The sequence below is a fragment of the Camelus dromedarius genome, unplaced genomic scaffold, assembly GCF_036321535.1.
Source record: "Camelus dromedarius isolate mCamDro1 unplaced genomic scaffold, mCamDro1.pat HAP1_SCAFFOLD_185, whole genome shotgun sequence".
In the NCBI taxonomy this organism is placed as follows: domain Eukaryota; kingdom Metazoa; phylum Chordata; class Mammalia; order Artiodactyla; family Camelidae; genus Camelus; species Camelus dromedarius.
Genome location: NW_026989816.1, coordinates 427264 through 445005, shown reverse-complemented (window position 1 = coordinate 445005; position 17742 = coordinate 427264). Strand labels below are relative to the sequence as shown.

The window sequence follows — 17742 nt, the reverse complement described above, 5'->3', positions numbered from 1 at the left end:
AGATACCTGGCTTACTTTAGATAACAAGCAATCTTTTATTGTTCCAACAACCTTGTCTTTGTTGTAAAGCTCCTATATATCCTAGCTCCTCCTCAACCACTTGGGAACAGTCCCTCCGAGCGATCTGAGAGGCTGTCATCCCGGCTCGAGTCCTCCCGCCAAATAAAACATAACTCTTAACTTTTAGGCTGCACATGTATTTCAGTCAAAAGTTTTGGACACCAGGAAGGGACCCAGAGCAGACTTCTCTCCAGCTGAACTCTCAGAGTTACCGGAGCCTTGGTACCAGCATTGGCACTTTGTGCCCATCTGCCTCCTTGGGGAATCCAGATGAATTTGGGTGAGTCTCTCCTGGTTCTCGGATCTCCCATATTGGTTGATGATCCTGAGTTTTATTTTGTGGTGTATCCAGGTACCTGGCCCTCCAGTTGAAAGATACTGGGGGGAATAACCCACCCAGTGGAGACATACTGGGTGGGGCCTGGTTGAAAGATAACAGGAAACACCCACCTTGAGGAGACGTCTGAAGTGGGGCTGGTGGAAACATACCAGGAAAATACTCACCCAGTGAAAACGTCCTGAGTGGGTCCCAGTTGTAAGACACTGGGTTCAGGACTAAGTGGTTAGGTAAGAGGCTGGTCTAATGTTGTCCTCGATTTGGTTACCTCCATTGAATTTTTCGGAATAGAAGTAAAACTCTTATGAGGAACCTTTCAACTCCAAAAATGGGACCCTCCTCCTGGCTGGTAACAGCTTTCTTGGGTGATGGAGAAAATTACAGGAATGGTAGAGGCAAAGACTTCATGCCATAGTGTTGTCCCTGTGGGAAATCTTACCAGCAATTTTATTCTGAGAACCCGACCTTACAATGGGAAATAGAACTTTCAAAAAAAAATTAAAAAAAAAAAACACAGAACAGAAAAGAAAAAGAAATGACAGATTGCCAGCCTCCAACTAATACACTAGCCAGGTTTATATACGTACAAAACTTACAACATTCATTAGGAATTAGAAAAAAAACTTACCCTGAAAGTAACTAACCAGGCCTGATAAAATATTTTTTGGAATTCTGAACTTATAAGAACAAAATCCCATTTAGGGGGAACTTGGATTTCTCTTCCTGTGTCCTTGAAATGTAAATGTTTTATCTTACTCTGGGTGTTTTATGTGTGTGTATGTATGTATATATGTGTTTCTTTTTTTTTAAACGACACCTTGGACTCTGTCATACAAAAGGTACAAGTATTGTGTACATATTGTGGCCACGCAAATAAATTGGGATTCTCAAAAATCCTTTGATTGTACCAATTTTCAGATATTTTGCCATCTTAACCGTTGTTCCATCAGCCTGGACCACAAAGGCTTTTAGCTTTTGGAAAGTAAACTTTTGAATTTTATTTATGCAACACCCCCACTGTCATGTGGAAAAGCCTCTTCATCTTATTGGTTTAAAATCACTTTATATATATATATATAAATTGATGGCCATATGATGGATCCTTTAATTTGGGAAAACTTTTAAATTGGTGAAAGTTGAAAGAGCTCTCATTATAAACAGCCGTTTTATTGGTACCTATTAAAATCAAGTTTAAAGGTAGAAAAATATATCTAATGGTTAACCTAAGAAATTAGTTAAAAAAAAAAAAACTGGTTTGAAAACCTACATTTGTGTTTTTCCTTTCCGATCAATGGTTTTAGGGATGCTAATAAATACTTAGAATAATTAATGTTAATTAGGCTGAATAACTGGAAAAAGGATTGTAAAAATGTCAAAAAAAATAAAGATAAGGGGCTTATCCCAAATGGATAAATATTTTTATATGGTTATTTTGAATGAGATAAATAAAATGGACATTTTTGGATTTAGATACAAGGTTTTGATACTACACTATGTAAAGTAAAAAAAAAAAAGGGCCAAAGAGATCACCTACTCCCCCCCAACATTAAAGTTCAAACAAGTCCGCTTTAGCACAGTTTAAAATACATGTATTTATAGAGCTAAAAAAATACATATTTATAGACTGAAATACTTGATCAATGATTGGGACAACAGACCTATTAATCAAATTGAAAATTGAGAAGGGCCTAAGCTCTTTGGCTGAAACTTGGGAATCCCAGAGACTTTTCTATATAATTAGATACAATGCACACACACAAAAAAATAGCTTCTGACACTCCTTCTAGAAATAGGAATTACTGATTAAACCTAATAAATATAAAAATTAAAGGTACGAGATTTAATAAAATTGAGATAAAGTTTGTAAAATTGGTATATTAAATGGGCTTTATATAAAACATTTGCTTAATTATATTGTGGGATAGATATATTTCAATGGAAAAACGCTTCCCCTTCTTGGTATTATAAGGCTGGGCACATATCTGTCCCTTAGAAAATATTAATTGAACAAAGTAAAGTAAACCAATAGAGTTTCGTGAGCCTTCCAATATAACGTAAAATTAAAAACTAATATTCAGTGGCTAATAGACAATAAAGTAAGAGGTTTACCCTGGGTTTAACTTATAACCCAAGGAAAAGAGACCTCACTAAATACCTTATGCAAGCTTTGGAAGACATGCTAAAGTAAATCTTAAAGTTTTAAAACATGGAATTCTTTGTTTACAGCTCTTCTCACTGATACAAAAAAAAGCCAATTAAGGAGATACAATTGGATCTGCGTGACAGAGCAGTTCTCTGGGGAACTGGAAGCATCTGTCTTTGTCTTGCAGATCAGAAATATAAATACAGCAAACAGTGACCTAGACTGAGCCTAATTAGCTCAACGAGATAATACTTAAGGCCAAGAAATTTTTGGCATTTTAGAACTCATAACTCTGACGTGTCCTTCAGCATTTGTCAAGAAATCTTAAATGTCGGTTTCATAAATAGTAAGCCTTAGTGATTTGAGCAAGCAAATTCAGCTTACTCCAACTATTATTATACCTATCTTATAAGTAAGTTTTAAAGTGAACCTATGAGATCTCTAGCTTTTGTCTGTTTATAATCCTGCGTACACATTATAGATGTGACATATTTCTACAGCTGAAAAAAAAAATCAAAGTCAAAGATCTCTGCTTATTTGACGTAAAAAAAATAAGAGCTTACAAATTAAGTATTTTTAAAATAAAAACTGACCAAATTGACTTTCAGCGTTACGTGAACTGGAAAATATTCAATATTAAGATTACACTTGGTATTGTTTAGTTTAAGTATGTTCTAATTAATATAGACATCTTTAAAGTCATCAATATTAAGTACAATACCTTTACTGTACCTAGTTTTAATGAAAGTCAAATAAGATCCTGTTATATCTGTTGCAGAATTGTCAAGAAAAAAAATAGTAATGTGGTGTAGTAAAATTTTAACTAAATTAAATGCAAATGAGATGAGAGCTTTGGGTAAATTTTTAAAATATATTTTTAAAATGTATGGTTAAGATACTCTCTAAATGTTTGGTATCTTTAAATTCTAGAGTTGTGCTAAATTAAGTTAAATGATAGGAGTTTATTAAATAGCTATGACACTTTCAGATAAAATAAGATTGTAATATGAATTATTTAACATTTAACTTACCCTTACAGAGAAAGTAAAGGTGTTTAGAAAAATTAATAAATGGTTGGTGCTACCCTGAAATAATCTCTATTATTAAGGGTATAATCTCAGTATCCTAGGAAAGTAAGATAAATGTGTAAAGGAAGATATATGAATGTAATTATATTTTGTTAATAAAAAATAGTGACTTTCTTCTGAAGCTGGTTACTTCTGAATGGAAGAGAAAATAAAGGACACACTAATGTGAGTATAGAAAGCTGTGGAACGCTTGTGGAAGAGGAACCCTGAGGAAAGGGTTTTGTACGTTGTCGGAATTGTCTAAGTTTAGAATCAACTTGGGCAAAGTAAATGAATCTTAGAAGTAATCTGGTAGAAGACTAGATTTGGTTTTCTCTCTGTTAAGATGACAAAATTTTCTAAAAATGTTAATCCACTTTCAATAACAAATTGTAAAGCTTCTTATACCACATAACTGACCTGTTCTGCTTTTACCTTTAACGTATTTTCTTGTTAATGAAAAAGAACTACTTTACAGTGATCTATATGTTTATCTGAGCAAGTGTTCTGAAAACTTTTAACAAGCTCCCCAAATATCAATTTCTAATTAAAGTTCTTTTAATCTCCAGTTAAGTTTGGGATGCTACAGAGGGCCCCTGAAACATCCCAAAGAGAGATTTTAAAGTAGTAAGTTTCATTTGGCATGTTAAATAACATGGTATTGTCAAATGAATAATAGATCTTCCTAGGTTATATTGTATGAGAAAATATTATTAATATAGATATTCTAGAAATTATATGGATTCCCTAAAATTCTGGTATATCTGAAATGTTACCAGTCATAATTCTAGTTATAGTGACCAGCTTTCTTTATCGATTATAGTGTAACGTTGTTTAACCATGCTTTTAAATCACTTGTCATTTATATACAGTTAATTGTTTCCTTCTGGTGATTTTGCAAATTGCTTTCTCTTCAAGGAGATTTATTGATTTCAAATGAATTTCAAATTATAGCACTGAACTAAACTGGGTAAGTAATTTTAAAGGTCTAATGGATACTCTGAGTAAAAGAATTAGTTACATGGGACTGAGTAAACTGGTGAATATGGTTATAATTTTTGATTTTGTCTGAAATACTACTGGCTTTTAACCTGTTTCCCAGACATAAAGAAACTCTTCTCCTCAAGCTAGTTATGTTTCACAGAAATTTGATAAATTATACTTATGTACGCAGACTTGGAACAGTTATCTTTTCTCTCTATCTGATCCCTTAAGAGACTAAAAACTCTAAGGTCCCCAGTGGCTCTATCAGACAAATGAGGAAGATCATCTCCTAACAGATATAGCAATCTCAAAGTATTTTAAGGATTTTAAAGAGAAAAGAATTTACCTAAATCTGTAAGGCAGAAATCCATGACAAGCCCTTGACGAGGCATTCTGGGCCTAAGAAAACCTTATTAACATTCTACCCTGAGAGTCCTTATTAAAAGTTCCAACACAGCCAATTTAAAAAAAGCCTATATAATCAAATAATCAGACTTAGCTTGTAAATAAATTAATCTTGATTTGACTATAATTGAGAAAACTGAGGGTAACTCTAGAGAGAAAAAAGATTATATTTTAGTGGATATAATTTCTAGTTTTGTTGATTGAGGTCTATATTTACTTAGACATTTCCCAGATCATTCCTTGCTGTTATGTCACATTGCTGTAAAGTTTAATTGAATTATGAAAAGAACACTCTAGGTTTGTTTCTGAGGCTCAGTAATCTATCCTTGGTAAAGATCCAATGCCCCATGACCAGAAGCCAGGGGAATATACATACTGGTACAGGCATGACTTAAAGAACTGTCTCCAACCTGAATGGAAGGACCCTTTATCAGGTACTCTTAACAAGACCATACACACCAAAGCTGAAGGAAATGGACTTTCAGATTCATTTCCTATCAGAAACAGCCCCTGCAGTGCACTGGCCTATAGAGCACTGCTCACCTTAAAACAATGCCCAAATGGAGAAGAATCTACCAGGTCAGGATGAGAAGAAGTCAACATTTGAAGAAGACTGCAGACCCAAGACACAGAACCAGGCCTGTATGCCAATTACTTTGATAATTTCTCCTACCTTTGATTATGAACTACTCCAGCTGCTAAGTTTATGGTAAATTACCTATGTCTAGTACTTCTGTGTTACCTTGGTGGGTTTCCCTACTCCAAGGCTCTAACTAGATAGCCCTCAGAAATGTTATTCTAAAAAGAAATTATAGTTCTGTTTAGGCCACTATTGATCTTACAAGGTGGGAGACCTCACCTGGCCAATTAATACCTGCTCTGACCCTGACCATAAATATGAAATTTCTGATAAGATCACTCAAACTCAATCAGGAACACAAGGAAAATTTTAACCCAAAAATATAACTTCTCGACTATTAAATTCTTACTCATGACTTTATAAACGTTACTAGCTGAATTACTTATATTCTGTCTATATAATAAAATTGTTGTCTGTTACATTTCCCAATGTGTAACTAGGCCTACAAAATTGATGATGGCTAAACATCTTGAAGGAATAGATAAAATTTATAACTCTGTGTAAAATAATTGTAATACTGTGATTCTAGTTATGGTAATGAGCAACGAAGGGTAAACAATTCCTGGATCATAATAGACTAGTAAGACAGGCGATCCAGAGAACTTTTAGTATCAACAGGGTCTGATAAAAAACTAACACCTTGAATGGCAGCTCAGAAGATACTTCACCTGAACTAGGAATGAGCCATCCTAGCACCCTGGGACAAAATTGGTCATGAAACGTCTCTCAAAATATTGGTCGAATTTAGGACCAAGGGGGAGCACTGTGAATGAAAGTACTACAATGTGAAAGAAAATACTGCAACCATGTCAGTAAACAAAGAATCCTGAAGCCAAGCCATCAGCAGCCACTGCCACACCCCAGCGAGTACAGGCCTGCAGCCCAGCCTCTCAGCCACTCATATTGGTGCCCTCTGAGCAGACTCAGAATAAGAAAGGACAGGATACTTGCCCTATATAGCTAGGTGCTTGTTAAAGTATGAATTCAGTGAGTCCAAATGTTTGCTTCCTCCCATACATAGAAAACCACTACATACTTGAACTTGAGATACCTGGCTTTCTTTAGATAACAAGCAATCTTTTATTGTTCCAACTACCTGGTCTTTGTTGTAAAGCTCCTGTATATCCTAGCTCTTCCCATACCTCTTGGGAGCAGTTCCTCAGAGTGATCTGAGAGGCTGTCATCCCGGCTTGAGTCCTCCCGCCAAATGAAACACAACTCTTAATTTTAGGCTGAACGTTTATTTCAATCAACTCCCAGAATAGACACAACTCATCACTTCTGTAATGGAATACACTGGATCAGTAACCAAAAGCGTGTTCTAGTCCTGAAAAACTAGTGGTTCCTCTTTCTTCCTGTCATTATACAGTCCCACCAGAACTCATTACTTTGCTGTCTGCTCATCTGGTAACCAAACTCAGAGAAGAGTCAACTCAGCAGACTGCCCTACTGGGGAGAACAGCCGGCAAAAGCACTGTGGGTTGCCTGCCCTCCCGCACGCTCTGCTGACCCCTAGTGTCCTCCGTGGAGACCAGAGCAACAGAGCTGTTCCCAACAACTGCAAAGTCCCACACGTTAAGAAAATCATTTTATTTTATACGATATGTTACGTATATACCCATCTCTGAAAACAGCTTTGCCAGAAGCCCAAATCTTCAACATTAATCAGCAAAGGCAAATCCGGTCCCTAAGTGAATACAAGTTTTAAGACGACGCTAAGGCCTCCAAAGTTCTCTCCACGACCATCAATCAAACTGCCTGCAGGTCTGCAGCTGCAGGCGGCAACATGTCTGCTTTTAAAGCAAACCCATCCTGCCCTCGGGTGCTACAATGTCCCTCTACGCCCTCCCATCTCAGGGTAAGAGCAGCCGCTGCAGAACCTCACAGGGCAGCACTGACAGGACTGGACACAGAGGATCAGAGCTAAACTAAGCCTTCTGATGACACTAGCTTGTCACTGTGTCACTTTACAGATGAAGATATATATAGAGAGAACTGGGGTGATCTTGCTCAAAGTCACAAAGCTAATAAGTGGCAAAGTCTATAACTCTGCTCCTCCCTCCGGCGTGACACACCAGCTGGGATGCCCACAGGGTTCTCTCGTGCCTGCCTGACCAGTCCTTTCCTGTCACTCATAACCCACCACAGGGTCTGAACCTAGCCTGCCTTTTCAGCATCTTTTACCTCCAGTCTCTCAGGAACAAGGCTGCTCGGGCCACTGTATGACTTCCGGCTTCCCAAACCCTCCATGCTCAGGGTGGTCTTGCCTGTGCATCCAGCACCCTGCTCAGAGGCTCTTCCTCCCCTGCAGGAGGACGTTTCCACTCTCCGTAGGGACACCCCCTCAGGGAAACCCTCTTCTCGCCCTCAGCACAGCAGGTGTCCCAGGCCACATCACGAGCTGCCCCATTAGGACTGCGGGTGCCCAGGTTTGCCAGTCAGACCAGAAGCCTCAGAGCAAGGGATTATGCCCGGGTCTCCCTGCAAACCTACTGCCCGCCTAACAGTCCCCAACCAGCAGGTCACCTGGAAGTCACAGCAAGTGCCCCACCCAATCCAGAAGTCTCTTCATTTACCAGCACCGCTGAAGACTGGTTTCCAACCTTTGGTCAGTTTTGCACAAAAAGGCACCTTCCACTGTGAACCAGGGGGGGGTTTTGCTTATGCTACTCACCCTTACTGGAAACGTCAAGGGAAACCAAAAGGCCTTTTCTCGACAATTTTTTGATGACACCCTCCCACCCACAATACTCAGATGTTCAAGAGAATTGGGTCCACGTGATTTTGTTTTCCTTACGCTGTGGCTCAAAACACTGCGGGTTTCTTTCTCTTTTGAGGGTATTTGTACTAAGTTTATAGGCTTTAATCTGCTTTTGTCTCACTCTTCAGTATCCCTAGCAGTTGCCACTTCTTACTCCCTTCAGCAGCCTCCCTCCCAACATCAAGTCTAGGAAATCAGCTGTGATGAGGGGCCCAGGGGCAGTCACAGAAGATGCAACTAAGGCACAGAGAGGCGACATAATTTGCCCAAGGTGATCAGCTTCAACCCCTAACAGTGTGTGTCACGTCCCTCTGTTTAACTCTTATGCTAAGCAAGTTAACTTTTTGTAGATTATAGTTATAAACAGATGAGGTATCAAAATATACACAAGGACACACATCAAATCTAAGATGTTGATTAACTCCACTATTTTGTTTCTATTTATTTTATTTCTCTTAAAAAAATTAAGAACCTCTGCAGTCAATAATGCAAAATGTATACTGGGTTTTAAATCCAAAATATAGAGGTGTTAAGTGTGTCATTGCTCATCCTTATTTGTATGTTCACAAGACAAAATGATTTGAAAGACTCTCTCCCCTCCCCCTACTCACTACTGGATCTCACCAGAGCTCCCAGTCCACACATCTAACAGCCTTTCATTTACCCACAGCTGAACTCATCAGATTTTCCCCAGAATTCCCTCTGCAGGTTTCCCTCATCACAGCACAGCAGGACTATCATTTACCTCATTAATCCACCCAGAAACCTGGGCCTTACTCCATTCTAACTTCACAGACAGCATTCATCCTTTCTTATTTACCATCGAAACATGTCTTCAATCTGTTTGCTTTAACACATTAACCGTCCCACCGCTCAAGTGGAAGCCACCAACACTGCACTCCTGGACTCACGAGTCTCCCAAGTGGCCCTAAAGCCGCTCTCCCCTACTTGAGACAAATGGGATTGTGTCACTCCCTCGCTTTTAGGACTCTTTTCAAACCCACTCTTCTTAGAAGAAACTCCCAGTTCTTCACCTGGTGAAGGTCTTTGCCGTCAAACTGTCAGCTCAGGGAGGGCAGGACACGCCCTCTCCCCTTGGCCCCACCCTCTGGCAGAGCATCAGCATGGGAGGACCTGCTGAGCTACACCAGCCTGTATTCTAAACCTGGTCTTGATTTCTTAGCAAACTGCTTCACTTATCCATACAAATCCAAGGTAGATTAGAAAGATTTTAGATGTTGAGCTAGACTATTGATTTGGGGATTTTGCACTAGCAACCTGCAAGTACATGTTCTAATGATTCTGTCTTCTAAAAACCACACCCAGATTTAAGTAGTACTTGTGGAATGTCTTCGGAGTAAAAGGGACTGTACTTTTACAGACTTTATATTTTATAACATGAACAAACCGGACAGGGTCACAAATGGAACTGCCTCACAAGTGACAGAAGACAGGTGAGAGGCATATAGCAACAGGTCACAAAGATGGTAAGAGAAACGTTGATTCTCCAACCCCCCAAAAAATTTTTTAAAGAACCGAAAACTCTGAATTTTGAAAGTAAAACACTATGATATAAAGAAATAAAATAAATAATCCTCTTCATCAGTGTTTCAAGATCTGACTGCAGAATTTTTAGCAGGCCATACTGAATCCTAGCACAGAAAAATCAGATGGACTAGTGGTGAGTAAGTTCCCGGGAAACGGCAGCAATTCCTCCACTTGTAAGAGGACACACACTCAATTGTCGAAGGTGATTTTAAACCACATTCTGGAGAAATTCAGAAGATTCAGGCATCGATTCTAGATGGTGATGACACGGAAGGACGGGTTGGATGCATGCTTCTAACTGAGTCACCGGCATTCTTACACTGCAGGGGGAAACGGAGGCTCTCAGTTATGAGCAGAGATGTTCCTGTCATGTCTCCCAGGCCGTGCCTCGGGGACTCAGTGCCCTGCAGCAGCCTGGCCCCAGGCGAGGACCCGCAGCGTGGCCCACTCAACCAGGAGGGGCACTGTGCTTGAGAAAGCCCATCCCCGATGGGAGAAAGAGGGGCTGGTGGGATTGTGTGTACCTATAAATTATCATAGAAATACACCTGCATACATTCATTTGATACAATTAATATTAGCAGGCTATTTAACAAAATTTCAATTGTCAGTGTTAATTTTACCATTCCTTTCCTCTTGTCCCCTGCACTCTGAGACAGGCTTAGGCTCTCTCACACCTGCAGCTCTGATGCAATAGTTGTGAAGTCATTTTACTTTGCTGCAAGTGTCCTTGCTCCCCGTGTCGCTGTGACTGTCGTCTCTTAACAGAGTCAAATATCTTCCTGGATCTCTCCCTGATTTCCCTGCTCCTGCTTCTCAGATCCTGAGATAAAGAACAAGTGAAGACACATGACTAGAAAAGGCACTGTGGACTTGACCAAAGTCCTCAGTGACCCCCTAGGTGAGTGCTGCCCACCCCTTACCTTCGATTCTCAACGTTCTGCCCAGGGTTACATCCAGACAGGAAAGAGTCTTGGGCCCAATTAAAAGCTGTGAGGCTTGGGTGCAGGGAAAGGTGCAGGAGCTGGTTCTGGAGCCGGGCCCCTCCCCACCTCTGCTACTCTCTCTCCCGAGGCCCTGCCCCCAAGCCCCCAGGCTCCCTGATCTTCTGTCCTTCTCTTCTACACTACTCCAAGCCCTTTTCCCCTTCCTTTATTCCCTGATTATCCCCAGCTGTAGTGATTTTTTCATCACAGCATCTAAAAAAATTTCCTACAGCTGAAAAAGAAGTCTCCAGAGATCAATGCCCACATGGTGGTTCCTGAAGAGAGCCCCTGGTTAGGGGGACCCTCACCAACACTCACAGGGCATCAGACATGTTGCAGGGTCGACCACCCCCAACAAGAGTTTGCTGTGACCCCTATGCCCGCACAGCATCCCTGTTCACAAAACTGTAGTTGGGCCACTTATCCGTTATTAAGAAGCAAAAGTAAAAAAATTGCTCATGTTTCTTACTAAAATTATCTATGAGGTGGAAAAAGAAATTGTAATAGAAAAGAACAAATTTGACTCCATGTTAGATGTGTTCATTTGGCTTTAAACCTGTACCCTGTTTTCTAGGCTAAGACTTGTTATCTCTGCACCTTTTGTAAAAGAAAGTTGCCTTTAGCCTGAAGTATCCAGGAGGGCCTATTCTGCGGGCTCTGATCTTTAAGGATGTTAGCTCTTCTACACTTATGTAGAGATGGCAAGTTGCAAAATAAAGAATAAACTTTGTTTTTTTTGAGGTTTTACAGGGGCGCCATGATTTGACCCACATGGACAGCTGCAAGAACAAAGGATTCCAAGGAAATCAATTCATACAGCAAGAAGTTTGCAACAACCAACCACACCCCCACCACTTTTTAGTATAAAAGGAGACTGAATTCTGACTTGGGGAAGAGAGTTCTCCTGGATATCAGTATGCCATCTTCTGAGTCTGCCAGCTTTTCAAATAAAGTCACTACTCCTTACTCCAAAAGCTCATTTCCTGATTTATTGGCCTGTCATGCAGCAAGCAGAACGAGTTTGGACTTGGTAAATAAATGACTGCATTAGAGGTAGTATGTCTCCACTGTTTCCTCATTTCCAGTATGTCACAACCAATCAATTTTATATGCTGTTTAACAACACGACCAAAAAACCTATTATTCGGAATTGATTCCATGGAAATAAAATTATTTCTACTCCTTCAAAACTTTGTTCTTTTCTATTTTATTTTGTTTTGCTTATTGAAAAGAAAATAAAAGTCAAATCATTTTATTTCACGTATTTTTTATAGCTACATATTGTAAATACTACAAAGATATTTAAATTGCAATAAAAATTGTTCATATATTAGTATAAAGATATATACACAATCAAAGCAGAGTAGGAAAGAAGTGGATATTTACTAAAAATCCACTGCACATCCAGTCTTTTACAAGCATATCCTGGAATATAAGCTCTATTATCCAGGGGTCCACCACCCCCATTCTCACTGCCGAGTCCCATAGTAATCAACCTCCAAGGCACCAGCATAGAACCACGCGATCACTATTTTAGGTATAAATGAGGGAATTAGCTCATTCAATTCTAAAACTGAAACCTTAAAATAAATACTGAACTTATTTACAAACAAAGAAAATTGGACACAAAATAGTACAGTTTCTCCCCCAAGTCACAAAGATAATTACTGGTAAAGGCAATATTTGAACTCATCTGCCTGATTCTAAAAACTAAGGTGGAAATCCCCTTCGACTGTGGAGGTCCAGCAGCACAGCCTATCACCCTATCTTTGTTCAGATCTAGCATTAGACAGCCTGAGACAGCACCCCATTCCTATGGAACTCGAGGGCAAATGATAACAATAAGGATTTTATATTCAGTAGTTTCTTGGTCTCATTTATATAAAGTGTCAGCAGGTCAGCAGAAAACTCTGGGAAATATGAGTGGGTCCAGAGCTTTTTGCTGATAAGAAACAATCTATCAGGACAGAGTGACCTTCCCATGAGAGGCCTCATGGACATAAACTAAAGGCAGCTGAGCAATGAAAACTAGCAAGACCATGGAACTAAAGCAAGAAAGATCCCTACCATCCCCCACCCAGTTGCCTTTTCACCCACATGGACAAGATGGCAGAAGACCCAGGTTCTTGTCCAAGTTACACCATCATGGATTCTTACCCATAAAAAGTTATGACTCTATGCTGTCTTAAGCCCTTTCCAACTCAAATATGATGACACCAATATCTCAGCAGAATGTCTATGTCTTCACTTTCTCTCTTCTATTAGGATACTATATCTATGGCCAAAAAGCAGAAATCCAATTAAAAACACCATGCACGAAGGCTGGTGAAAGTCTGCGTAAGAGACTTTGTTCTCACGCTCAGTGAATGAAAACTCAGAAAAAGTGTTCCTTCTCCCTCTGCAAGTGGGAGGTAGCCTGATTGTGTGTGTGTTTTTGTGCACGCGTGTGTTTGTGTAAATCAAATACAATGCATTCTGGGATGTGTACAGATTTTTTTTATGTTACTGTCATTTCATGAGGATGAGCCAACCTTTAAAGTAACTTGAATCTAGTGTTCAGAGAGAGTCCCAGGATCTTTTCATGGAGGAGGGGAAAGGGGAAAGGAAAGGAGGAAAGAAGTAAATGAAGCAAAGGAGTAAGAATACTACTAGGGAAAGGCAAGACTTTAATTTTGTTCCTACTTGCATCACACACAAATTAGGGACTGGCTTTCCCCCATGTCTCATCAAGCACTGAGTTGCAGAAGAAGAGGTGACAGCCCATTTCTCACTGAGATTGTGACTGTACATGGCATCTTATAGACACAAATTATTTACCCTGATCAAACACTCTAGCAGCAGGCCGTAATTCTCCTGTTTTGAGAGACAAGAAAACAGGAGTTCAAAGAGGATGTATAACTTGAGAAAAGTCAGAGGACCAGTAAACTAAAGAGGATGAATTCAAACTCAGATCTGAATGGAGAGTCTGATCTTCCCACTCCCAGGGCTGGAAAATCCTTAACAGACAGGCTTCCCAGCTCCCTGCATTGTTCCTGGCACCAAGCATTTTCCATGGCGATGGTATCCTGTTCTCACAGACACAGTGCTCTGTGCAGCCAATAACCTCCATTCGACCTTGATCATATACCTGCCTCACTCACCAGGCTTCTCCATACAGGCAGGAAAGCTGGCTTTCAAGTGCGTACAAAGCCACCCCTGGTCTTACCTGGGCTCTTCAGCGGCTTTTCCAGCATAAAGGCAGCCATGAAAGTGCTCACAGTTTGTACATGAGCCACACTACCTCTCTCCATCTGTCTCCCCACCTATACTACTTAGCTATGACCATTTTGAGAATCTTGGAAACAAATTTTTAAAAACAGAAAAGAAACTATTCTGTAACAAGTACTTAATACTTACAATTTTAAATGACAAGTTACAAAGTGAGTATTTACAAATTGAATCTGCCTTCCTAGGTGTCAGTTTTAACAGTTAAAAAATATAATAGCAAAAAATTCTCACTTACAAAATTAACAAAACATCAACAATAATCTGGAATAAACTCAAAAACAATGCCCATGTTTTACATGGAGAAACACAGGACTGTACTGAGGGTTAAAGTAAGAAGTGTGAATGCAGAGACATCAACATATTGTATGGAGGAAAGCAGTTTTGTAAAGATGAACGTTCTCCTAAAGATAATTCAAAACTTACTAAAAAATCCCATGACAGCTCTTATCTGTTTTTTTTTAACTTGAACAAAATATTTTGGAACACTTCAGTAATAATAAAGTGATAATACTAGACAAGAAAATTGGGGATGGAAAAAAGAATAAAAAAAGTCGCACTGTCAGATATTAAATAAATTTTTACAATATGTAAGATATAGCACTGGAGTAAGAAAGTAAGACTGACAGAAATAAACCATGAGCTCAAAAAGAGACTCTAGTGTACATAAATATTTTGTACAGGTGGGATTTCAAATCAAAGAGCAAAGTATGAATTCAATAATTGTCTTGGGACAATCAGAGAATCACCTGGAAAAAACAAATTCTATTCCAGTCATAATGACCACAAGAAAAATTACAGATAGTGATGTAAATATTAGAAAGTACTAATAACAGCAAATACAACTCTTTGCTTATAGTAATTCAACTTCTCCTCACTATAAAAAGTAGTATTATCATCTCCATCATAGAGATTAAAAAATCCTACAGAGGAGATATATACCATTATAAGAAAGTATTTCTAAGAATACTATCAAGGATAAAACCCAAAAAGAAGACATTTACTGTCTTAAGATTATTTTCGGCCACAACAAAAATAAACCTACTGAACAAAATGAAAGGCAAGAAATGACAAGAAAAAGCTCTGTGATACATGTTAATGAAGACAAGGGGTTAATGTTCATAACATACAAAGAGCTGTCACAAAGCAACAAGAAGCTCCCTCACTTAAATGTGTGCAAAGGACAAAAGGGATCATTCACCTTTTAAAAGTCAGATGGCTAATGAGTGAAAAATGCTCAATACCTCACTGGTCATCAAGTGCAAACTAAAACAATGAAAAAGCAGTTTTGCTCATCATATTGGCAAATGTTTTTAAAAAATATTCTAGGTAGTGTCCATCTTTGAGAGAACAAACTGAGCGATCTTTTTGGAGGACGACGTGTCAATGGATATGTAAACTCTGAAAAATGTGTGTACACACAGACTGAACTCCATTTTAGGAATCGTTTCGTTTAGAAAAAAAATCAGTTCAAAAAGATGTACTCATCAGAGCATTTACACAGCACTGTTTACAATGGTGGGAAGAAAAGCTGAAGTGAAATCATATCCAGCGATAGAGAATTGGTTACATAAGTTATTCTACATCTTTTCATTCCCCGCAGGAGAAGGAATTTCTAGAGTCACTTGAAAGGAGCCTGTGACGTATGTAATTGTCACATCCAGGGACTAAATTTCCAGAAACCTTAACTAAAGGAATACTCATACAAGATCACAGGAATGTTTGTACAAGAAGGACGCCAGTCAAACACCCTTTCTGACAGTGGAAAATGGAGAAAACTTAAGTATCCACCATCAAGACAATGATGCGGTAAATGAAGGCGAGCTGTGGGCACTAAGGGGCAGGCGTTTTGGCTTGGTCCAAGGCCTTGTCCACAGTACTCTCCCACCAAAGGTGTCCTTACACAAGAGACCAAATCTACTGCACATCAGGAGACCCCTCTACTCTATCTGAAAGGACCGGGTGAGTCTGGAGTGGGAGGACGTCTATGATATACACCTCAGTGAATAAACCGAGCTGCACAAAACATATAGTGTGGCCTTATTTTTCAATACAGCATATATACACACACATATACATAGATTTCTCATATACATGTATGTATGTATGTGTATATATATATGACAGGCATAAAGGTCATGAAATATATACACCACATTGTCAGCAGTTTTTACTCTCAGGAAAAAAAGGGGAAGGGATGTAGGGGCCTTTCGGTACCACCACAGTTCTCTTTTCAGTATTTCAGTTAAATATACTTGGAATTTAAAAGTTTATTTAAGTCCGAAGTAAAATGGACGATGCCTCCACAAGACAGAATGCTATACTGGTCATTAAAAATCATGCCAGGGGAGAGAGAATACTGTAGAAAAACGTGTAATAAGCCGAATGGAAAATGGATGTCTCCACACAGTAAACAGGCACAGAGTGCTCGCTGGTTTTTATGACAGATGTAATACACACTGATGAAAAGAACAGAAAATAGATGTAAAAGTGTTAATTATTATCTCTGAGTAGTGGGACCAGGATAGACACTTTTGTCCCTTTTTTCAGACTTATTATATTAAATACACATTATTTTTCATCTGAAAAAAGCATTTTTAGATGTCTAGTACCACACATTGAAAAAATTACACTAGTACTTACAGAAATAACTAGGAGACACGGCAGCAGCGTCACAAAGTGTAGAACGGGCGATCCTGAATAACACCGCGCAGTTACATAAGGACCCACAAAGTAAGAGCACCTGCTGTCTTAGGGCGTAGCCCCCTTCTATTTGTCAGTTGTGTCTTCAGGGCTAAGGCAGTTGTGAGCACGGCCAGTGTCAGTGCTGGTGTCTGGATGGATGCCACTGGAGGTGAGGGCACCTGCAAGCCGAGAGGAAGAACAGAAATCATCCTCTGCTTTTTCTGTCTTGTTTCTTTGTTACTTTTGAAGAGAGGTGTAAATAAGATAAACTAAATCTTCCCTATTAAAATTTCAGTAATGAAACCGTTTTTAAAGTGTTCACAACTTATATTCTGCCTATAACTGTCTTTTCAACAAAGCATCATATTTCTTAAATGTTAATTAACTCAGTTAATTAACTACCTGTTGAAACCTATTAAAGAACATGAAATGCACTATGTAAAATCACCACGCCTGCAGTGACTGGCACATCTGTCTTGATAGCAGTGCAGTCAGCCCCCACCATCCCGTGGCCCTGAGCTCCTTATGCTGCTAAGAGAGCACGCTGCCACCTCAGATGGAGAGAAACGGTGAAAGCGTTTTCTGAAATCTACAGCACTGACAAAACATAACTGACAAATCCCAGGCTCCTTTGAGGCTGTCATTTTCTGTTTCTGGCCTACACCCGTCAATGAGCAGAACCACCCCATTCCCGAGCCATGGGACTCACGTGGGAAGCAGTTTTGGAGAAATTTCCAGGTATAGAATGTAACCAACTATACATAGAACTCTGAAAAAAGAAAAGATGCAATACTCTGATTTTGGAAGAAACTCAAAATATTCTCCTAAGCCTTAGTAGCTGGAAAGGCTGGGCATCTCCTAA

General features: G+C 39.3%; 1 long non-coding RNA gene across 1 annotated transcript in view; it reads right to left on the bottom strand.

Annotated features, from left to right (window-relative positions):
• LOC135320844 (uncharacterized) overlaps nt 1–17677 on the bottom strand; it is a 30821-nt gene extending 13144 nt beyond the window's left edge. The window contains exons 1-2 of the long non-coding RNA XR_010380192.1: nt 17590–17677; nt 16839–17059 (exon numbers count right to left, since the gene is read on the bottom strand). This is a non-coding gene — a long non-coding RNA (uncharacterized LOC135320844). The remainder of the gene's footprint in view (nt 1–16838; nt 17060–17589) is intronic.
• Nucleotides 17678–17742: the final 65 nt, after the last annotated feature.